Source organism: Pseudophryne corroboree (genome assembly GCF_028390025.1).
Source record: "Pseudophryne corroboree isolate aPseCor3 chromosome 3 unlocalized genomic scaffold, aPseCor3.hap2 SUPER_3_unloc_2, whole genome shotgun sequence".
Lineage (NCBI taxonomy): Eukaryota > Metazoa > Chordata > Amphibia > Anura > Myobatrachidae > Pseudophryne > Pseudophryne corroboree.
The window spans coordinates 5,741,558-5,766,700 of NW_026967508.1; the positions used below are offsets into that span (position 1 = coordinate 5,741,558).

Here is a 25,143-nt window from a genome sequence, read left to right on the forward strand (position 1 = left end):
TTCTAGTTTTTTGAAGATGTATGTGATCAAATTCTTTGGATACTAATTTGGTAAATATCTGTATTTCTGGGCTTGTCTGTTCCGACGGGAAAAATGAAGATTTTTTCTTGCAGATGAATCTCGTGCCGACCTCCCATTGGGGATCTATCGTTGGTGTGGATTCTGATTCTAGTGCCTCCAGGGCTTCCAGTGCTTCTAGTTCAGGCTCCGATAGATCAGGTACAGTCATGTTATCACTTGCTTCAGTCTGATTGGGTTGTGTACATGCCATTTCAGGTACAGATTTTTTATTGTGAAACTTGGTAAGCAGTAACTTTCTGCTAAAAAGTCTCAAGTCCTTTTCCCATTTGAATCTGTTAAATTTTTCAGTTGGGGAATATGAGAGGCCTTTGCTCAAGACTTGAATTTGATCGTGATCAAGATTGTGTGTTGAGAGATTGATAATTTTGAGTTGTGAAGAGGTGTCAGATGGATCGGAGAATTCTGTTGTTATCTTCTGCGTGTATTCCGTGGTGGCTGTCTCCTGGGTGGTAATTGATCCCATTGTTGTTGTTGTCTTCCTCTTCCTCCCCTTCCGCCCCCTCCTTGTCTTTCGTTTGTTGGGTGCCTTGATCCCCTTCCCCTGGGGGGATCCCCTAAAAAATGTTGATGATGATATTGAGTCGAGCTGTCACCTTCCCCTCTGGAATTCGTCGTTAGGGATGTATTAAAGGTGTACTCGGGGAGTTCCTTTGTTCCGGATGTTTCTATATCTGATGAAGAATATTGTTCACGGTTTCTGCGGGGTCGTTGTTGCCAAGAAGATTTATTCCATTTAAATATTTTGCCTGAAGCAAAATCCTTTTTATCTCTGGCAAATTTGTTCCTTTTTCTATCAATGATTGTTTGTTCATATGTCAAAAGGTCTTGTTTATTTTTTTCAAAGCACCGTTGAAACTGTGTATCTTTCTCCCAGGGTTCCAGTTTCTTACTCAATTCTTCCAGATCACGTTCACAGCCTTCAAGTACAAGGTGATTGTGCTTAATCAGGATGCTCATAAGTTCCATAGAGCACTTAAGAAGGCTGTTGTCCCATTCAGTTTTGAGATTTTCACTTATCAAGGTAAAAGTGGGGAAAACTCGTGGCCTAAGACCGCGTGGTACTATTTTGTTCTTGACATAGTTCTCTAACGTGGTGAGATCCCAGTTAGTCCTTATTTGTTTATGCAATGTCTGTTTGAGTTGTACAAAGTCTGATTCCCAGTTGGTATGGGGTTCTGTATCCACTATGTTACTAGGAAAGATATCATCTAAGTTTTCTCTATTCCTGTGTTTGTAGGATAATTCCTGCTTTAAATTAAAGCTCATGTTACATGTATATGGGACTATGCCCGTTGGTGTACAAAAGATTATTATGGTTACTCAAAAATGCGTAATAAACACTTGTCCGTGCCGGTGTTCCTAAGAAAACTATTTCTAGTTACAACAATAGGTAGTACGGGGTCGGGTTAAGGATGCCGCACAGGACTAAGTGGTATTTAATTTGAGATTTTTGCAAAAGGTTTCCAAGATAACCGACCGACCAGAAAATAATTCTGTAATTTATCACCATCTACCAATAAAGACAATTTTTCTATGTAGAAATAAACAGTGATTGTCGATGGTGCTCCCATAGGTCCAATACATGTGTAGTAAAGGGGAAAGAGACAGAAAAAAGAGACCCTTGTTGGGAGCACTCCCACTTGGAAACAAATATAATTTGAATAATATGCAGCGATGTAAAGAATGAAGTAATTTAAAACGTAACCTTTAATTGTATTATGCTAAAATATGTTGTTTCTGTGGGGGTTCGTTTTTCTCTATGTACCTTTGGGTTTATTCTGATGGTATCTATCTGTCTGTCACATGTTAGACAGATACATTATAGACACACTGTTGATACATGCAAAACAGCTATTTTAGCTATTCTTTTTGTTTCAAAGGCAGTACTTATACCATGTTGGGCATTACTGTACTAATTAACTTCCAAATGGATTATTGAGATTGCTATACATCTCGTTTACTGTCTAAGTCTGTCATCTTTCTCCAAGCTAAATAACCTCCATCTTATGTCCACCCTTTTTCCTAGATTTTCTATTATGGCATAATAGGAGTTTTATTTGCAATTTTTGGAGTTTACAATTTCATAATAACCATTTTTTTCATAATAACCATTTCCCCCCCCCCTCTTTTTCCCTTCAATAGGGAGATCCAATTAATGATAGAGACGATTTCTCTTTGGATCATAAACAAATATTACGGCATGTCATCAGTTTAACAGTGATCCATATCTGCCTCACCCACTGCAGAAACCCATTTCTAAAGGTGCTGTATAGCACAATGAAACATACAGGCATTTCCTGCTGGCAAAGAAATCATTGACCACATGATTTAAACCTACGTATACCTATATGTTTGGGATACATTTTGGTGCAATGATGGTCAAATACATACTGTCTCTTTAGAGATCATTTGGCCAACTTGGTAACGAGGTGCCTACCAATAACCCTCTACCAGCTATACATTAGCGGTAGAATTTGCCATATCAATGTTTATCTACTACCATACCACACCGCGCATGCCCAATCTCGTCTGATCTTGGAAGCAATACGGTGTTGGGCCTGGTCAGTACTTAGGTGGTGGACCACTAAGGAATACCAGGTGTTGTAGGTTTTTTTGGACGGCATTTCTTTGGTTATAGCACCTACCTTATATGTCTATACAATCAAGCATTATGAGCCGGCTATATAATGCCTTGTATATTCATCAATACTTTCACAAATTAGCTTTACCAGGTGGCCTACATCTAATAGCCACCTATTAGTGAAACAACATATTCTTTGGTGTATCTATATTTTAGCATTATACAATTAAAGGTTACGTTTTAAATTACTTCATTCTTTACATCGCTGCATATTATTCAAATTATATTTGTTTCCAAGTGGGAGTGCTCCCAACAAGGGTCTCTTTTTTCTGTCTCTTTCCCCTTTACTACAAAACTAACACCATATATAGCCCCAGAGGCTATATAGGTGTATATTAACCCCTGCCAGAAACGATAAAATAGCGGGAGAAAGCCCACCGAAAAAGGGGCGGAGCCAACTCCCTCAGCAGACTGGCGCCATTTTTCCCTCACAGCTTCGCTGGAAGGAAGCTCCCTGGCTCTCCCCTGCAGTCCTGCACTACGGAAAGGGTAAAAAAGAGAGGGGGGGCACAATTTAGGCGCAGTAAATATATTATTGGCAGCTATAAGGGAAAAACACTCTGTATAGGTGATATCCCTGTGTTATATAGCGCCCTGGTGTGTGCTGGCATACTCTCCCTCTGTCTCCCCAAAGGGCTTTGTGGGGTCCTGTCCTCTGTAAGAGCATTCCCTGTGTGTCTGCTGTGTGTCGGTACTGCTGTGTCGACATGTATGATGAGGATAATGATGTGGAGGCGGAGCAAATGCCTGTGAATGTGATGTCACCCCCTGCGGGGTCGAATGTCGACATGGATACCGACTCCAGTGTCGACGATGATGAGACGAGTGTACCCTCCAATTGATCCACCCGTTATATGATTGAGGCAATGAAAAATGTATTACGCATTTCTGATGATACCCCAGGTACCACAAAAAATAAGAATTTACTTACCGATAATTCTATTTCTCGTAGTCCGTAGTGGATGCTGGGGTTCCGAAAGGACCATGGGGAATAGCGGCTCCGCAGGAGACAGGGCACAAAAAGTAAAGCTTTAGGATCAGGTGGTGTGCACTGGCTCCTCCCCCTATGACCCTCCTCCAAGCCTCAGTTAGGATACTGTGCCCGGACGAACGTACACAATAAGGAAGGATTTTGAATCCCGGGTAAGACTCATACCAGCCACACCAATCACACTGTACAACCTGTGATCTGAACCCAGTTAACAGCATGATAACCGCGGAGCCTCTGACAAGATGGCTCACCACAATAATAACCCGATTTTTGTACAATAACTATGTACAAGTATTGCAGACAATCCGCACTTGGGATGGGCGCCCAGCATCCACTACGGACTACGAGAAATAGAATTATCGGTAAGTAAATTCTTATTTTCTCTGACGTCCTTGTGGATGCTGGGGTTCCGAAAGGACCATGGGGATTATACCAAAGCTCCCAAACGGGCGGGAGAGTGCAGATGACTCTGCAGCACCGAATGAGAGAACTCCAGGTCCTCACTAGCCAGGGTATCAAATTTGTAGAATTTTACAAACGTGTTCTTCCCTGACCACGTAGCCTCTCGGCAGAGTTGTAATGCCGAGACCCCTCGGGCAGCCGCCCAAGATGAACCCACCTTCCTTGTGGAGTGGGCATTTACATATTTTGGCTGTGGCATACCTGCCACAGAATCTGCAAGCTGAATTGTACGACACATCCAGCTAACAATCATCTGCTTAGAAGCAAAAACACCCAGTCTGTTGGGTGCATACAGGATAACAGCAAGTCAGATTTCCTGACTCCAGCCGACCTGGAAAGTTATATTTTCAGGGCCCTGACAACATTTAGCAACTTGGAGTCCTCCAAGTCCCTAGTAGTCGCAGGTACCACAATAAACTGGTTCAGGTGAAACGCTGACACCACCTTAGGGAGAAACTGTGGACGAGTCCGCAGCTCTGCCCTGTCCGAATGGACAATCAGATATGGCTTTTGTGAGACAAAAACACCAATTCTGACACTCGCCTGGCCGAGGCCAGGACCAACAGCATGGTCACTTTCCATGTGAGATATATCAAACCACAGATTTGAGCGGTTTAAAGCAATGTGATTTGAGGAATCCCAAACTACGTTGAGATTCCCCAGTGCCCCTGGAGGCACCAAAGGGGGTTGTATATGCAATACTCCCTTGACAAACTTCTGGACTTCAGGAAATGAAGCCAATTCTTTCTGGAAGAAAATCGACAGGCCGAAATTTGAACCTTAATGGACCCCAATTCGAGGCCCATAGACACTCCTGTTTGTAGGAAATGTAGGAATTTACCGAATTGAAATTCTTCCTTGGGGCCTTCCTGGCCTCCTACCATGGAACATATTTTCACCTAATCGGTGATAATGTTATGCGGTCACCTCCTTCCTGGCTCTGACCAGGGTAGGGATGTCTTCCGGAATGCCTTCTTCCCTGCTGTCAATTCAGCTGCGGTAAGTCTTGAAAACAGATATGATTCTTGCTGAATCAAGACCCTTCTTGGTATCTCTTGAAGTTCCGGGTACCAAGTCCTTCTTGGCCCAACCGGAGCCACGAGTATAGTTCTTACTCCTCTCCGTCCTATAATTCTCAGTACCCTGGGTATGAGAGATAGCGGAGGGAACACATATACCGACTGGTACACCCACGGTGTTACCAGATCGTCCCAGCTATTGCCTGAGGGTCTCTTGACATGGCGCTTCAGGTGGGACGCCATAATGACCACCTTTGGTCTTTCCCAACGGTTCACAATCATGTGGAAACTTCCAGATGAAGTTTCCACTTTCCCGGGTGGAATTCATTCCTGCTGAGGAAATCTGGTTCCCAGTTGTCCACTCCCGGAACGAACACTGCTGACAGTGTTATCACATGATTTTTCGCCCAGCGAAGAATCCTTGCTGGCATCGTCCTCCTACTTCTTGTGATGCCCAGTCTGTTTACGTGGGCGACTACCATGATGTTGTCCGACTGGATCAGCACCTGTTGTCTTTGAAGCAGAGGTCTTCCTAGGCTCAGAGCCTTGCAATTTGCCCTTAGCTCCAGTATATTTATGTGGAGAGAAATCTCCAGACTTGATCACACTCCTTGGAAATTTCTTCCCTGTGTGATTGCTCCCCAGCCTCTCAGGCTGGCATCCGTGGTCACCAGAACACAGTCCTGAATGCTGAATGTGCTGTCCTCTAGAAGATGAGCACTCTGCAGCCCCCACAGAAGAGACACCCTTGTCCTTGTAGACGGGATTATCCGCTGATGCATCTGAATATGCGATCCGGACCTTTCATCCAGCAAATCCCCCTGAAAATTTTTTACGTGAGATCTGCCGAATGGAATTTCTTCGTAAGAAGCTACCATTTTTCCCAGGACCCCTGTGCATTGATGCACTGATACTTGGCCTGGTTTTAGGAGGTTTCTATCTCAGATAGCTCCCTGGCTTTCTCCTCCGGGAGAAACACCTTTTTTCTGGACTGTGTCCAGAATCATTCCTAGGAACAGCAGACGTATTGTCGGAAAAACAGCTGCGATTTTTGGAATATTTAGAATCGACCCGTGCTGTCGTAGAACTACTTTAGATAGTTCTATTCCGACCTCCAACTGTTCTCTGGACCCTGCCCTTTTCAGGCTATCGTCCAATTACAGGATAATTTAAGACGCCTTTTTCTTGAAGAAGAATCATCTTTCCGGCCATGACCCTGGTAAAGGCCCGGGATGCCGTGGACAATTCAACGGCAGCGTCTGAAACTGATATTGACAGTTCTGTACCACGAACCAGAGGTACCCTTGTCGAGAAGGGCCTATTTTTACATGGAGGTAATCCCTGATGTCCCGGGACACCATATAGTCATTTTTTGGTTCGCTATCACTGCTCTGAGTGACACTATCTTGATTTGAACCTTTATATGTAAGTGTTCAAAGATTTCAGATTTAGAATATGTCTCACTAAGCCGTCTGGCTTCAGTGCCACAATATAGTGTGAAAAACTAATACCCTTTTCCTTGTTGTAGTAGGGGTACTTTGATTATCACCTGCTGGAAATACAGCTTGTGAATTGTTTCCAATATTGCCTCCCTGTCGGAGGGAGCCGTTGGTAAAGCAGACTTCAGGAACCTGCGAGGAGAAGATGTCTCGAATCTCCAATCTGTACCCCTTCTAGGGTCATGCGAGTGATCCCACTGCGCGCTGAGACTCTTGAGACGACCCCCCCACTTCACCAGAGTCCGCTTGCACAGCCCCAGCATCATGCTGAGGACTTGGCAGACGAGGTGGAGGGCTTCTGTTCCTGGGAAGGGGCTGCCTACTGCAGTCTACTTCCCTTTCTATCTCTGGGCAGATATGACTGGCCCTTTTGCCCGCTTGCCCTTATGGGAACGGAAGGATTTATGCTGAAAAGACGGTGTCTTTTTCTGCTGAGATATGACTTGGGGTAAAAAGGTTGGATTTCCCAGCTGTTGCCGTGGCCCCCAGGTCCGATGGACCGACCCCAAGTACTTCCTCTCCTTTATACGGCACTACTACCATGTGCCGTATGGGATCTGTATCACCTGACCACTGTCGTGTCCATAGCATCTTCTGGCAGATATGGACAACGCACTTATCTTGATGCCAGAGTGCGAATATCCCTCTGTGCATCTCGCATATATATATATATATATATATATAGAATGCATCCTATTAAATGCTCTATATAAAATATTTTTAGTCAGGGAATCCGACCAAGCCCACCCAGCACTGCATCTCCAGGCTAAGGCGATCGCTGGTCGCAGTATAACCACCGTATGTGTGTATATACTTTTTAGGATATTTTTCCAGCTTCCTATCAGCTGGCTCCTTGAGGGCGGCCGTATCTGGAGACGGTAACGCCACTTGATAAGCGTGTGAGCGCCTTATCCACCCTAAGGGGTGTTTCCCAACGCCTAAACTTCTGGCGGGAAAAGGTATAACGCCAATATTTGCTATCGGTGTAAACCCACGCATCATCACACACTTTATTTTATTTTATCTGATTCAAGAAAAACTACGGGTAGTTTTTTTCACTCCCACATAATACCCTTTTTTGTGGTACTTGTAGTATCAGAAATATTTAACACCTCCTTCATTGCCCTTAACGTGTGGCCCTAATGAGGAATACGTTTGTTTCTACACCGTCGACACTGGATTCAGTGTCCGTGTCTGTGTCTGTGTCGACCGACTGAGGTAATTGGGCATTTTAAAGTCCCTGACGGTGTTTTTGAGACGCCTGGACCGGTACTAATTGGTTTGTCGGCCGTCTCATGTGGTCAACCGACCTTGCAGCGTGTTGACATTATCACGTAATTCCCTAAATAGGCCATCCATTCCGGTGTCGACTCCCTGGAGAGTGACATCACCATTACAGGCAATTGCTCCGTCTCCTCACCAACATCGTCCTCATACATGTCGACACACACGTACCGACACACCGCACACACACCGGGAATGCTCTGATAGAGGACAGGACCCCACTAGCCCTTTGGGGAGACAGAGGGAGAGTTTGCCAGCACACACCAAAAACGCTATAATTATATAGGGACAACCTTATCTAAGTGTTTTCCCTTATAGCATCTTTATTATATATCAATATCGCCAAATTAGTGCCCCCCCCTCTCTGTTTTAACCCTGTTTCTGTAGTGCAGTGCAGGGGAGAGCCTGGGAGCCTTCCCTCCAGCCTTTCTGTGAGGGAAAATGGCGCTGTGTGCTGAGGAGAATAGGCCCCGCCCCCTTTTCGGCGGGCTTCTTCTCCCGTGTTTCTGATGATTTTGGCAGGGGTTAAATATCTCCATATAGCTCCCGGAGGCTATATGTGAGGTATTTTTTGCCAATTAATAGGTTTTCATTGCTGCCCAGGGCGCCCCCCCCCCCCAGCGCCCTGCACCCTCAGTGACCGGAGTGTGAAGTGTGCTGAGAGCAATGGCGCACAGCTGCAGTGCTGTGCGCTACCTTAAGAAGACTGAGGAGTCTTCTGCCGCCGATTTCTGGACCTCTTCTCTTTTCGGCATCTGCAAGGGGGCCGGCGGCGTGGCTCCGGTGACCCATCCAGGCTGTACCTGTGATCGTCCCTCTGGAGCTAATGTCCAGTAGCCAAGAAGCCAATCCATCCTGCACGCAGGTGAGTTCACTCCTTCTCCCCTAAGTCCCTCGATGCAGTGATCCTGTTGCCAGCAGGACTCACTGTAAAATAAAAAACCTAAACTAAACTTTTCAAAGCAGCTCTTTAGGAGAGCCACCTTGATTGCACCCTGCTCGGACGGGCACAAAAACCTAACTGAGGCTTGGAGGAGGGTCATAGGGGGAGGAGCCAGTGCACACCACCTGATCCTAAAGCTTTACTTTTTGTGCCCTGTCTCCTGCGGAGCCGCTATTCCCCATGGTCCTTTCGGAACCCCAGCATCCACAAGGACGTCAGAGAAAAGGGTATTATGTTTGGTGAGAAAAAACTACCAGTAGTTTTTCCTGCATCTGACGAATTAAATGAGGTGTGTGAGGAAGCGTGGACTTCCCCAGATAAGAAATTGATAATTTCTAAACGGTTAATGGCTGCGTACCCGTTCCCGCCAGAGGATAGGTCACGCTGGGAAACACCCCCTAGGGTAGATAAGGCGCTGACACGCTTATCAAAGAAGGTGGCACTACCGTCTCCGGATACGGCCGCCCTAAAAGAACCTGCTTATAGAAAGCAGGAAAGTACCCTAAAAGCTATATACACACACACTGGCATTATATTGAGACCCGCTATTGCATCAGCTTGGATGTGCAGTGCTGCTGCTGCGTGGTCAGATTCCCTGTCGGAAAACATTGATACCATGGATAGGGACAATATTTTGCTAACGATTGACCATATAAAAGACGCGGTCTTATACATGCGTGATGCACAGAGGGATATTTGCCGGCTGGCATCAAAAATAAGCGCTATGTCCATTGCCGCCAGACGGGGGTTATGGACTAGGCAATGGTCAGGTGATGCCGACTCCAAGCGGCACATGGAAGTTTTACCCTATAAAGGGGTGGAACTTTTTGGGGAAGGTCTTTCAGACCTCGTTTCCACAGCTACTGCTGGGAAATCGACTTTTTTGCCACAGGCTACCCCACAGCAAAAGAAAGCACCGTATTATCAGGTACAGTCCTTTCGGCCCCAGAAAAGCAAGAGGGCTAGAGGCTCATCCTTTCTGCCGAGGGGCAGAGGAAGGGGGAAAAAGCTGCAGCACACAGCTAGTTTCCAGGAGCAGAAGTCCTCCCTTGCGTCCGGTAAGTCCACAGCATAACGCTGGGGCTGCTCAGGCGGACCCGGGTACGGTGGGGGCACGTCTCAGGTTTTTCAGCACACAGTGGGCTCTCTCACAAGTGGATCCCTGGGTCCTTCAAGTAGTATCTCAGGGGTACAGGCTGGAATCCGAGACGTCTCCCCACCCGCCGTTTCCTAAAATCTGCCTTGCCGGCAACTCCCTCTGCCAGGGAGGCAGTGTTGGTGGCTATTCAAAAACTGTATTCACAGAAAGTGATTGTCAAGGTACCCCTCCTTCAGCAAGGAAAGGGTTACTACTCCACAATGTTTGTGGTACCGAAACCGGACGGTTCGGTGAGACCCATCTTAAATTTAAAAGCCTTGAACACTTATATCAAAAGGTTCAAGTTCAAGATGGAATCGCTCAGGGCGGTTATTGCGAGCCTGGAGGAGGGGGATTACATGGTATCCCTGGACATCAAGGATGCGTACCTGCATGTCCCCATTTACCCTCCGCACCAGGAGTACCTCAGATTTGTGGTACAGGACTGTCACTATCAGTTCCAGACGCTGCCGTTTGGGTTGTCCACGGCACCGAGGGTCTTTACCAAGGTAATGGCCGAAATGATGATACTCCTTCGCAAGAAGGGAGTTTTAATTATCCCGTACTTGGACGATCTCCTGATAAAGGTGAGGTCCAAAGAACAGTTGATAGTGGGGGTGGCACTGTCTCAGGAAGTGCTACAACAGCACGGCTGGATTCTCAATATTCCAAAGTCACAGCTGGTCCCTACGACACGTCTTCTGTTCCTGGGAATGATTCTGGACACAGACCAGAAAAGAGTGTTTCTTCCACTGGAAAAAGCCGAGGAATTGTCATCTCTGGTCAGAGACATCCTAAAACCAGGAAAAGTGTCGGTACATCAATGCACACGAGTCCTGGGAAAAATGGTAGCTTCGTACGAAGCAATTCCATTCGGAAGGTTCCACGCAAGGACGTTCCAGTGGGGCATGTTGGACAAATGGTCCGGGTCCCATCTCCAGATGCAACAGCGGATAACCCTATCGGCCAGAACCAGGGTGTCGCTGCTGTGGTGGCTGCAGAGGGCTCATCTACTGGAGGGCCGCAGATTCGGAATACAGGACTGGGTCCTGGTGACCACGGATGCCAGCCTTCGGGGCTGGGGGGCAGTCACAAAGGGAAGAAATTTCCAAGGACTGTGGTCAAATCAGGAGATTTCTCTTCACATAAATATCCTGGAGCTAAGGGCCATTTACAATGCCATAAGCCAAGCAAGACCCCTGCTTCAAAACCAGCCGGTACTGATCCAGTCAGACAACATCACGGTGGTCGCCCATGTAAACAGACAGGGCGGCACGAGAAGCAGGATGGCGATGGCAGAAGCCACAAGGATTCTCAGGTGGGCAGAGAATCATGTGTTAGCACTGACGGCATTGTTCATTCTGGGAGTGGACAACTGGGAAGCAGACTTCCTCAGCAGGCACGACCTCCACCCGGGAGAATGGGGACTTCATCCAGAAGTTTTCCAAATGCTAGTCAACCGGTGGGAAAAACCACAGGTAGACATGATGGCGTCCCGCCTTAACAAGAAGTTGAAAAGATATTGCGCCCGGTCAAGAGACCCTCAGGCGATAGCGGTGGACGCTCTAGTGACACCATGGGTGTACCTGTCGGTTTATGTGTTTCCTCCTCTACCTTTCATACCCAAGGTACTGAGAATAATAAGAAGGCGAGGAGTGAAAACCATACTCGTGGTTCCGGATTGGCCAAGAAGAGCTTGGTACCCGGAACTTCAAGAGATGCTTACAGAGGACCCTTGGCCTCTGCCGCTCAGACAAGACCTGCTGCAGCAGGGACCCTGTCTGTTCCAAGACTTACCGCGGCTGCGTTTGACGGCATGGCGGTTGAACACCGGATCCTGAAGGAAAAGGGTATTCCGGAGGAAGTCATCCCTACCCTGATCAAAGCCAGGAAGGATGTCACCGCAAGACATTATCACCGCATTTGGCGGAAATATGTTGCTTGGTGTGAGGCCGTGAAGGCCCCGACGAAGGAATTTCAACTGGGTCGATTCCTGCACTTCCTGCAAGCAGGGGTGACGTTGGGCCTCAAATTGGGGTCCATAAAGGTCCAGATTTCGGCTCTGTCAATTTTCTTCCAGAAAGAACTGGCTTCACTGCCTGAAGTTCAGACTTTTGTCAAAGGAGTACTGCATATTCAGCCTCCTTTTGTGCCCCCAGTGGCACCTTGGGATCTCAATGTGGTTTTGGCATTCCTGAAATCACATTGGTTCAAACCACTTAAGACTGTGGATATCTCACGTGGAAAGTGGTCATGCTGTTGGCCCTGGCGTCGGCCAGGCGGGTTTCAGAATTGGCGGCTTTGTCTTGTAAAAGCCCTTATCTGATTTTCCATATGGATAGGGCAGAATTGAGGACTCGTCCTCAGTTTCTCCCAAAGGTGGTCTCAGCTTTTCACTTGAACCAACCTATTGTGGTGCCTGCGGCTACTAGGGACTTGGAGGATTCCAAGTTGCTGGATGTAGTCAGGGCCCTGAAAATTTATGTTTCCAGGACAGCTGGAGTCAGAAAGACTGACTCGCTGTTTATCCTGTATGCACCCACCAAGCTGGGTGCTCCTGCTTCTAAGCAGTCTATTGCGCGCTGGATTTGTAGCACTATTCAGCTGGCGCATTCTGCGGTAGGCTTACCGCAGCCTAAATCTGTAAAAGCCCATTCCACACGGAAGGTGGGCTCATCTTGGGCGGCTGCCCGAGGGGTCTCGGCTTTACAACTTTGCCGAGCAGCTACTTGGTCAGGGGCAAACACGTTTGCAAAATTCTACAAATTTGATACCGTGGCTGAGGAGGACCTGGAATTCTCTCATTCTGTGCTGCAGAGTCATCCGCACTCTCCCGCCCCTTTGGGAGCTTTGGTATAATCCCCATGGTCCTTACAGAGTCCCCAGCATCCACTAGGACGTCAGAGAAAATAAGAATTTACTCACCGGTAATTCTATTTCTCGTAGTCCGTAGTGGATGCTGGGCGCCCATCCCAAGTGCGGATTGTCTGCAATACCTGTACATAGTTATTGTTACAAAAATCGGGTTTTGTTGTGAGCCATCTCTTCAGAGGCTCCATTTGTTATCATACTGTTAACCGGGGTTCCTATCACGTGTTATATGATGTGATTGGTGTGGCTGGTATGAGTCTTACCCGGGATTCAAAAATCCTTCCTTATTGTGTCAGCTCTTCCGGGCACAGTTCCTAACTGAGGCTTGGAGGAGGGTCATGGGGGGAGGAGCCAGTGCACACCAGGTAGTCCTAAATCTTTCTATAGAGTGCCCAGTCTCCTGCGGAGCCCGTCTATTCCCCATGGTCCTTACGGAGTCCCCAGCATCCACTACGGACTACGAGAAATAGAATTACCGGTGAGTAAATTCTTATTTTATTCCCCAATATGGATAGGCTGATCTGTAACCCACCAAATACACTGTGTCGACGCTATGCAGCATTTTTTTCAAGACTCACAGTGTACACACCGCGCTCCCTCCCTTTCCGCTGGCCTGTACTCTCTCTTCTCCCCTTAGCGCTCTCAATCCTCCGTGTTCCTGTCAGGAGGACTCGGAGGAGCCCTGCTGACACAGTAAGTCACTGCTCAGCGTTGCAGCCTGCAGTTGAGTCTGCTCCTGCTGCAGGGGAAAGAGGGGGGCCAGGCCGGGTCAGGGGGAATAACATCCATGAATTGAAGTTATCCGGCCCCCCCCAAAAATGAGATCTCTGGGTGCACACAGAAAAAATAAATAAAAAGAGAACGGTTACATAAATATAATAACTGATTAAAGCAGTCCGTAGTTTCCTGAGCTGGGGTCATTACATGTATACTGTGTGGCGTAATGTGAATTTATCTCATACTGTGTGGCGTAATGTGAATTTATCTAATACTGTGTGGTGTAATGTGAATTTATCTCATACTGTGTGGCGTAATGTGAATTTATCTCATACTGTGTGGCGTAATGTGAATTTATCTCATACTGTGTGGGGTAATGTGAATTTATCTCATACACTGTGTGGCGTAATGTGAATTTATCTCATACTGTGTGGCGTAATGTGAATTTATCTCATACACTGTGTGGCGTAATGTGAATTTATCTCATACTGTGTGGCGTAATGTGAATTTATCTCATACTGTGTGGTGTAATGTGAATTTATCTCATACTGTGTGGCGTAATGTGAATTTATCTCATACTGTGTGGTGTATGTGTGGTGTAATGTGAATTTATCTCATACTGGGTGGCGTAATGTGAATTTATCTCATACTGGGTGGCGTAATGTGAATTTATCTCATACTGGGTGGCGTAATGTGAATTTATCTCATACTGTGTGGTGTAATGTGAATTTATCTCATACTGTGTGGTGTAATGTGAATTTATCTCATACTGTGTGGGGTAATGTGAATTTATCTCATACTGTGTGGTGTAATGTGAATTTATCTCATACTGTGTGGCGTAATGTGAATTTATCTCATACTGTGTGGCGTAATGTGAATTTATCTCATACTGTGTGGTGTATGTGTGGTGTAATGTGAATTTATCTCATACTGTGTGGTGTATGTGTGGTGTAATGTGAATTTATCTCATACTGGGTGGCGTAATGTGAATTTATCTCATACTGTGTGGTGTAATGTGAATTTATCTCATACTGTGTGGTGTAATATGAATTTATCTCATACTGCTTGGCGTAATGTGAATTTATCTCATACTGCGTGGCGTAATGTGAATTTATCTCATACTGCGTGGCGTAATGTGAATTTATCTCATACTGCGTGGCGTAATGTGAATTTATCTCATACTGTGTGGCGTAATCTGAATTTTTTCTCATACTGTATGATGTAATGTGAATTTTGGCTCATGCTCTGTGGCGTAACATGAATTTTGGCTCATACTGTGTGGCGTAACATGAATTTTGGCTCATACTGTGGCATAATATACATTTTGACTCATACTATATACTGTAATGTGAATAAGGGGCACTACTGCCAGTAACTGGTGAGGATGGGGACATGTGTGACAAATGCTGGCATCCAGCGGAGGTGGGGTCTGATGGCATAGAAAATAAGAATTTACTTACCGATAATTCTATTTCTCGTAGTCCGTAGTGGATGCTGGGGACTCCGTCAGGACCATGGGGGATTAGCGGCTCCGCAGGAGACAGGGCACAAAAGTAAAAGCTTTAGGACTAGGTGGTGTGCACTGGCTCCTCGCCCTATGACCCTCCTCCAAGCCTCAGTTAGGAAACTGTGCCCGGACGAGCGTACACAATAAGGAAGGATTTTTAATCCCGGGTAAGACTCATACCAGCCACACCAATCACACTGTACAACCTGTGATCTGAACCCAGTTAACAGCATGATAACAGCGGAGCCACTGAAAAGATGGCTCACAACAATAATAACCCGATTTTTGTAACAATAACTATGTACAAGTATTGCAGACAATCCGCACTTGGGATGGGCGCCCAGCATCCACTACGGACTACGAGAAATAGAATTATCGGTAAGTAAATTCTTATTTTCTCTGACGTCCTAAGTGGATGCTGGGGACTCCGTCAGGACCATGGGGATTATACCAAAGCTCCCAAACGGGCGGGAGAGTGCGGATGACTCTGCAGCTCCGAGTGAGAGAACTCCAGGTCCTCCTCAGCCAGGGTATCAAATTTGTAGAATTTTGCAAACGTGTTTGCCCCTGACCAAGTAGCAGCTCGGCAAAGTTGTAAAGCCGAGACCCTCGGGCAGCCGCCCAAGATGAGCCCACCTTCCTTGTGGAGTGGGCATTTACAGATTTTGGCTGTGGCAGGCCTGCCACAGAATGTGCAAGCTGAATTGTACTACAAATCCAACGAGCAATCGTCTGCTTAGAAGCAGGAGCACCCAGCTTGTTGGGTGCATACAGTATAAACAGCGAGTCAGTTTTCCTGACTCCAGCCGTCCTGGAAACATATATTTTCAGGGCCCTGACAACGTCTAGCAACTTGGAGTCCTCCAAGTCCCTAGTAGCCGCAGGCACCACAATAGGTTGGTTCAGGTGAAACGCTGACACCACCTTAGGGAGAAACTGGGGACGAGTCCGCAGTTCTGCCCTGTCCGAATGGAAGATCAGATAAGGGCTTTTACAGGATAAAGCCGCCAATTCTGATACGCGCCTGGCCGAGGCCGGGGCCAACAGCATGGTCACTTTCCATGTGAGATATTTTAAATCCACAGATTTGAGCGGTTCAAACCAATGTGATTTGAGGAATCCCAGAACTACGTTGAGATCCCACGGTGCCACTGGAGGCACAAAAGGGGGTTGTATATCCAGTACTCCCTTGACGAACGTCTGGACTTCAGGAACTGAAGCCAATTCTTTCTGGAAGAAAATCGACAGGGCCGAAATTTGAACCTTAATGGACCCCAATTTGAGGCCCATAGACACTCCTGTTTGCAGGAAATGCAGGAATCGACCTAGTTGAAATTCCTCCGTGGGGGCCTTCCTGGCCTCACACCATGCAACATATCTTCGCCAAATGCGGTGATAATGTTGTGCGGTCACTTCCTTCCAGGCTTTGATCAGGGTAGAGATGACCTCTTCCGGAATGCCTTTTTCCTTTAGGATCCGGCGTTCAACCGCCATGCCGTCAAACGCAGCCGCGGTAAGTCTTGGAACAGACATGGTCCTTGCTGAAGCAAGTCCCTTCTTAGCGGCAGAGGCCATGGGTCCTCTGTGAGCATCTCTTGAAGTTCCGGGTACCAAGTCCTTCTTGGCCAATCCGGAGCCACGAGTATAGTTCTTACTCCTCTCCGTCTTATAATTCTCAGTACCTTGGGTATGAGAGGCAGAGGAGGGAACACATACACTGACTGGTATACCCACGGTGTTACCAGAGCGTCCACCGCTATTGCCTGAGGGTCCCTTGACCTGGCGCAATACCTGTCCAGTTTTTTGTTGAGGCGGGACGCCATCATGTCCACCTTTGGTTTTTCCCAATGGTTCACAATCATGTGGAAGACTTCCGGATGAAGTCCCCACTCTCCCGGGTGGAGGTCGTGCCTGCTGAGGAAGTCTGCTTCCCAGTTGTCCACTCCCGGAATGAACACTGCTGACAGTGCTATCACATGATTTTCCGCCCAGCGAAGAATCCTTGCAGCTTGTGCCATTGCCCTCCTGCTTCTTGTGCCGCCCTGTCTGTTTACGTGGGCGACTGCCGTGATGTTGCCCGACTGGATCAGCACCGGTTGACCTTGAAGCAGAGGTCTTGCTAGGCTTAGAGCATTGTAAATTGCCCTTAGCTCCAGTATATTTCTCTGACGTCCTAGTGGATGCTGGGACTCCGTAAGGACCATGGGGAATAGCGCTCCGCAGGAGACAGGGCACAAGAATAAAAGCTTTAGCATCAGGTGGTGTGCACTGGCTCCTCCCCCTATGACCCTCCTCCAAGCCTCAGTTAGATTTTTGTGCCCGAACAAGAAGGGTGCAGGCTAGGTGGCTCTCCTGAGCTGCTTAGAATAAAAGTTTATTTTAGGTTTTTTATTTTCAGTGAGTCCTGCTGGCAACAGGCTCACTGCATCGTGGGACTAAGGGGAGAAGAAGCGAACTCACCTGCGTGCAGAGTGGATTGGGCTTCTTAGGCTACTGGACATTAGCTCCAGAGGGACGATCACATGTTCAGCCTGGATGGGTCCCGGAGCCGCGCCGCCGGCCCCCTTACAGAGCCAGAAGAGCGAAGAGGTCCGGTGAAATCGGCGGCAGAAGACGGTCCTGTCTTCAGACTAAGGTAGCGCACAGCACCGCAGCTGTGCGCCATTGCTCTCAGCACACTTCACACTCCGGTCACTGAGGGTGCAGGGCGCTGGGGGGGGAGCGCCCTGAGACGCAATATAAACAGATAATACCTTAGGTTGGCAAAAGAATACATCACATATAGCTCCTGGGCTATATGGATGTATTTTAACCCCTGCCATTTTTACACAAAAGAGCGGGAGATAAGGACGTCGTGAAGCGGCGGAGCCTATCTCCTCAGCACACAAGCGCCATTTTCCCTCACATCTCCGCTGGAAGGACGGCTCCCTGACTCTCCCCTGCAGACCTGCTACAGAATCAGGGTAAAAAAGAGAAAAGGGGGGCACTATTGGCAGCAAATAATAATTTAAACAGCAGCTATAAGGGAATAACACTTATATAAGGTTATCCCTGTATATATATAGCGCTTGGTGTGTGCTGGCAGACTCTCCCTCTGTCTCTCCAAAGGGCTAGTGGGGTCTTGTCCTCTATCAGAGCATTCCCGGTGTGTATGCTGTGTGTCGGTACGTGTGTGTCGACATGTATGAGGAAGAAAATGAGGTGGAGGCGGAGCAATTGCCTGGGTTAGTGATGTCACCCCCTAGGGAGTCGACACCTGACTGGATGATCGTATTTAAAGAATTACGTGATAATGTCAGCACTTTACAAAAAACTGTTGACGACATGAGACAGCCGGCAAATCAATTAGTGCCTGTCCAGGCGTCTCAGACACCGTCAGGGGCCCTAAAACGCCCGTTACCTCAGTGGGTCGACACAGACCCAGACACAGATACTGAGTCTAGTGTCGACGGTGAGGAGACAAACGTAATGTCCAGTAGGGCCACACGTTACATGATCACGGCAATGAAGGAGGCATTGAACATTTCTGACACTACAAGTACCACAAAGAAGGGTATTATGTGGGGTGTGAAAAAACTACCAATAGTTTTTCCTGAGTCAGATGAATTAAATGAGGTGTGTGATAAAGCGTGGGTTTCTCCCGACAAAAAACTGCTAATTTCTAATAAATTATTGGCACTATATCCTTTCCCGTCAGAGGTTAGGACGCGTTGGGAAACACCCCCTAGAGTAGATAAGGCGCTCACACGTTTATCTAAACAAGTAGCGTTACCGTCTCCTGATACGGCCACCCTCAAAGAACCAGCTGATAGAAGGCTGGAAAATATCCTAAAAAGTATATACACACATACTGGTGTTATACTGCGACCAGCAATCGCTTCAGCCTGGATGTGCAGTGCTGGAGTCGCGTGGTCGGATTCCCTGACTGAAAATATTGATACCCTGGATAGGGACAATATATTGTTAACTATAGAGCATTTGAAGGATGCATTACTATATATGCGTGATGCACAGAGGGATATTTGCACCCTGGCATCAAGAGTAAGTGCTATGTCCATTTCTGCCAGAAGAGCGTTATGGACGCGACAGTGGTCAGGGGATGCGGATTCCAAACGACATATGGAAGTATTGCCGTATAAAGGGGAGGAGTTATTTGGGGCTGGTCTATCGGACCTGGTGGCCACGGCAACGGCTGGAAAGTCCACCTTTTTACCCCAGGTCACTCCTCATCAGCAGAAAAAGACACCGTCTTTTCAAACGCAGTCCTTTCGTTCCCATAAGTACAAGCGAGCAAAAGGCCACTCTTTTCTGCCCCGGGGCAGAGGAAGAGGAAAAAGACTGCACCATGCAGCCGCTTCCCAGGAGCAGAAGCCCTCCCCTGCTTCTGCCAAGTCTTCAGCATGACGCTGGGGCTATACAAGCAGACTCAGACATGGTGGGGGCCTGTCTCAAGAATTTCAACGCGCAGTGGGCTCACTCGCAAGTGGATCCCTGGATTCTACAGGTAGTATCACAGGGGTACAAGCTGGAATTCGAGGCGTTTCCCCCTCGCCGGTTCCTGAAGTCTGCTCTACCAAAGTCTCCCTCCGACAGGGAGGCAGTTTTGGAAGCCATTCACAAGCTGTATTCCCAGCAGGTGATAATCAAGGTACCCCTCCTACAACAGGGAAAGGGGTATTATTCCACGCTGTTTGTGGTACCGAAGCCGGACGGCTCGGTGAGACCAATTTTAAATCTGAAATCCTTGAACACTTACATAAAGAGGTTCAAATTCAAGATGGAGTCACTCAGAGCGGTGATAGCGAACCTGGAAGAAGGGGACTACATGGTGTCTCTGGACATCAAAGATGCTTATCTCCACGTCCCAATCTACCCTTCTCACCAAGGGTACCTCAGGTTTGTAGTACAAAACTGTCATTATCAGTTTCAGACGCTGCCGTTTGGGTTGTCCACGGCCCCTCGGGTCTTTACCAAGGTAATGGCCGAAATGATGATTCTTCTTCGAAGAAAAGGCATCTTAATTATCCCTTACTTGGACGATCTCCTGATAAGGGCAAGGTCCAGGGAACAGTTAGAAGTCGGAGTGGCACTATCTCAGGTAGTGTTACGTCAGCACGGCTGGATCCTAAATATTCCAAAATCGCAGCTGATTCCAACGACACGTCTACTGTTCCTAGGAATGATTCTGGACACAGTCCAGAAGAAGGTGTTTCTCCTGGAGGAGAAAGCCAGGGAGTTATCCGAGCTAGTCAGGAACCTCCTAAAACCAGGCCAGGTGTCAGTGCATCAGTGCACGAGGGTCCTGGGAAAAATGGTGGCTTCTTACGAAGCGATTCCATTCGGAAGATTCCTTGCAAGAACGTTTCAGTGGGATCTACTGGACAAATGGTCCGGATCGCATCTTCAGATGCATCAGCGGATAACCCTGTCGCCAAGGACAAGGGTGTCTCTCCTGTGGTGGCTGCAGAGTGCTCATCTACTAGAGGGCCGCAGATTCGGCATTCAGGACTGGGTCCTGGTGACCACGGATGCCAGCCTAAGAGGCTGGGGAGCAGTCACACAGGGTAGAAATTTCCAGGGCTTGTGGTCAAGCATGGAAACATCTCTTCATATAAACATTCTGGAACTAAGGGCCATTTACAATGCCCTAAGTCAAGCGAAACCCCTGCTTCAGGGTCAGGCGGTATTGATCCAATCGGACAACATCACGTCAGTCGCCCACGTAAACAGACAGGGCGGCACGAGAAGCAGGAGGGCAATGGCAGAAGCTGCAAGGATTCTTCGCTGGGCGGAAAATCATGTAATAGCACTGTCAGCAGTGTTCATTCCGGGAGTGGACAACTGGGAAGCAGACTTCCTCAGCAGACACGATCTTCACCCGGGAGAGTGGGGACTTCACCCAGAAGTCTTCCACATGATTGTAAACCGTTGGGAAAAACCAAAGGTGGACATGATGGCGTCCCGTCTAAACAAAAAACTGGACAGATATTGCGCCAGGTCAAGGGACCCTCAGGCAATAGCGGTGGACGCTCTGGTAACGCCGTGGGTGTACCAGTCAGTGTATGTGTTCCCTCCTCTGCCTCTCATACCAAAAGTGCTGAGAATCATAAGAAGGAGAGGAGTAAGAACTATACTCGTGGTTCCGGATTGGCCAAGAAGGACTTGGTACCCGGAACTTCAAGAGATGCTCACGGACGATCCGTGGCCTCTACCTCTAAGAAAGGACCTGCTCCAGCAGGGGCCTTGTCTGTTCCAAGACTTACCGCGGCTGCGTTTGACGGCATGGCGGTTGAACGCCGGATCCTGAAGGAAAAAGGCATTCCAGATGAAGTCATCCCTACCCTGGTCAAAGCCAGGAAGGACGTAACCGCAAGACATTATCACCGCATTTGGCGAAAATATGTTGCGTGGTGTGAGGCCAAGAAGGCCCCTACAGAGGAATTTCAACTGGGTCGTTTCCTCCATTTCCTGCAAACAGGACTGTCTATGGGCCTAAAATTAGGGTCCATTAAGGTTCAAATTTCGGCCCTGTCGATTTTCTTCCAGAAAGAACTGGCTTCAGTGCCTGAAGTTCAGACATTTGTAAAAGGGGTACTGCATATACAGCCTCCTTTTGTGCCTCCAGTGGCACCTTGGGATCTCAATGTTGTGTTGAGTTTCCTAAAGTCACATTGGTTTGAACCACTCACCACTGTGGACTTAAAATATCTCACTTGGAAGGTGACGATGTTGTTAGCTTTGGCTTCAGCCAGGCGTGTGTCAGAATTGGCGGCTTTATCATATAAAAGCCCTTACTTAATTTTTCATTCTGACAGGGCAGAATTGAGGACTCGCCCTCAATTTCTACCTAAGGTAGTTTCTGCATTTCACATGAACCAACCTATTGTGGTACCTGCGGCTACTAGGGACTTGGAGGACTCCAAGTTGCTAGACGTTGTCAGGGCCCTGAAAATATATGTTTCCAGGACGGCTGGAGTCAGAAAATCTGACTCGCTGTTTATCCTGTATGCACCTAACAAACTGGGTGCTCCTGCTTCTAAGCAGACGATTGCTCGTTGGATTTGTAGTACAATTCAGCTTGCACATTCTGTGGCAGGCTTGCCACAGCCAAAATCGGTAAAAGCCCATTCCACAAGGAAAGTGGGCTCATCTTGGGCGGCTGCCCGAGGGGTCTCGGTTTTACAACTTTGCCGAGCTGCTACTTGGTCAGGGGCAAACACGTTTGCTAAATTCTACAAATTTGATACCCTGGCTGAGGAGGACCTGGAGTTCTCTCATTCGGTGCTGCAGAGTCATCCGCACTATCCCGCCCGTTTGGGAGCTTTGGTATAATCCCCATGGTCCTTACGGAGTCCCAGCATCCACTAGGACGTCAGCGAAAATAAGATTTTACTTACCGATAAATCTATTTCTCGTAGTCCGTAGTGGATGCTGGGCGCCCATCCCAAGTGCGGATTGTCTGCAATACTTGTATATAGTTATTGTTACAAAATTCGGGTTATTATTGTTGTGAGCCATCTTTTCAGAGGCTCCGTTTCGTGTTATCATACTGTTAACTGGGTTCAGATCACGAGTTGTACGGTGTGATTGGTGTGGCTGGTATGAGTCTTACCCGGGATTCAATATCCTTCCTTATTATGTACGCTCGTCCGGGCACAGTATCCTAACTGAGGCTTGGAGGAGGGTCATAGGGGGAGGAGCCAGTGCACACCACATGATCCTAAAGCTTTTATTCTTGTGCCCTGTCTCCTGCGGAGCCGCTATTCCCCATGGTCCTTACGGAGTCCCAGCATCCACTACGGACTACGAGAAATAGATTTATCGGTAAGTAAAATCTTATTTTATGTGTAGAAAAGTCTCCAGACTTGACCACGTTCCCTGGAAATTTCTTCCCTGTGTGACTGCTCCCCAGCCTCTCAGGCTGGCATCCGTGGTCACCAGGACCCAGTCCTGAATGCCGAATCTGCGGCCCTCTAGTAGATGAGCACTCTGCAGCCACCACAGAAGAGACACCCTTGTCCTCGGAGACAGGGTTATCCGCTGATGCATCTGAAGATGCGATCCGGACCATTTGTCCAGCAGATCCCACTGAAAAGTTCTTGCGTGAAATCTGCCGAATGGAATCGCTTCGTAAGAAGCCACCATTTTTCCCAGGACCCTTGTGCAATGATGCACTGACACTTTTCCTGGTTTTAGGAGGTTCCTGACTAGCTCGGATAACTCCCTGGCTTTCTCCTCCGGGAGAAACACCTTTTTCTGGACTGCGTCCAGAATCATCCCTAGGAACAGCAGACGTGTCGTCGGGATCAGCTGCGATTTTGGAATATTTAGAATCCACCCGTGCTGTTGTAGCATTACCCGAGATAGTGCTACTCCGACCTCCAACTGTTCCCTGGACTTTGCCCTTATCAGGAGATCGTCCAAGTAAGGGATAATTAAGACGCCTTTTCTTCAAAGAAGAATCATCATTTCGGCCATTACCTTGGTAAAGACCCGGGGTGCCGTGGACAATCCAAACGGCAGCGTCTGAAACTGATAGTGACAGTTCTGTACTACGAACCTGAGGTACCCTTGGTGAGAAGGGCAAATTGGGACATGGAGGTAAGCATCCTTGATGTCCAGGGACACCATATAGTCCCCTTCTCCCAGGTTCGCCATCACTGCTCTGAGTGACTCCATCTTGAATTTGAACCTTTGTATGTAAGTGTTCAAAGATTTCAGATTTAGAATAGGTCTCACCGAGCCGTCTGGCTTCGGTACCACAAATAGTGTGGAATAATACCCCTTTCCCTGTTGTAGGAGGGGTACTTTGATTATCACCTGCTGGGAATACAGCTTGTGAATTGCTTCCAATACCGCCTCCCTGTCGGAGGGAGACGTTGGTAAAGCAGACTTCAGGAACCTGCGAGGGGGAGACGTCTCGAATTCCAATCTGTACCCCTGGGATACTACCTGTAGGATCCAGGGGTCCACTTGTGAGTGAGCCCACTGCGCGCTGAAACTCTTGAGACGACCCCCCACCGCACCTGAGTCTGCTTGTAAGGCCCCAGCGTCATGCTGAGGACTTGGCAGAAGCGGTGGAGGGCTTCTGTTCCTGGGAAGGGGCTGCCTGCTGCAGTCTTTTTCCCTTTCCTCTACCCCGGGGCAGATATGACTGGCCTTTTGCTCGCTTGCCCTTATGGGGACGAAAGGACTGAGGCTGAAGAGACGGCGTCTTTTTCTGCTGAGAGGTGACTTGGGGTAAAACGGTGGATTTTCCAGCTGTTGCCGTGGCCACCAGGTCCGATAGACCGACCCCAAATAACTCCTCCCCTTTATACGGAAATACTTCCATGTGCCGTTTGGAATCCTCATCACCTGACCACTGTCGTTTCCATAAACATCTTCTGCAGAAATGGACATCGCACTTACTCTTGATGCCAGGGTGCAAATATCCCTCTGTGCATCACGCATATATAGAAATGCATCTTTTAAATGCTCTATAGTCAATAAAATACTGTCCCTGTCAAGGGTATCAATATTTTCAGTCAGGGACTCCGACCAAGCCACCCCAGCGCTGCACATCCAGGCTGAGGCAATCGCTGGTCGCAGTATAACACCAGTATGTGTGTATATACTTTTTAGGACATTTTCCAGCTTCCTATCAGCTGGCTCCTTGAGGGCGGCCGTATCCGGAGACGGTAACGCCACTTGTTTTGATAAGCGTGTGAGTGACTTATCCACCCTAGGGGGTGTTTCCCAACGCGCCCTAACTTCTGGCGGGAAAGGGTATAATGCCAATAATTTTTTAGATATCAGCAATTTTTTATCGGGCGAAACCCACGCATCATCACACACTTCATTTAATTCATCTGATTCAGGAAAAACTACGGGTAGTTTTTTCACACCCCACATAATACCCTTTTTTGTGGTACTTGTAGTATCAGAAATATGCAAAGCCTCCTTCATTGCCGTGATCATGTAACGTGTGGCCCTACTGGAAAATACGTT

The 25,143-nt window shown here is 47.8% G+C and overlaps 1 protein-coding gene and 1 pseudogene across 1 annotated transcript in view; both read left to right on the forward strand.

Moving 5' to 3' along the window:
• Positions 1-25,143, forward strand: part of LOC134983628 (zinc finger protein 436-like) — a 192,793-nt gene that overhangs the window by 52,685 nt on the left and 114,965 nt on the right. The gene's annotated exons all lie outside the window — the stretch shown is intronic.
• On the forward strand, positions 2,573-2,691 carry LOC134983653 (5S ribosomal RNA; annotated as a pseudogene).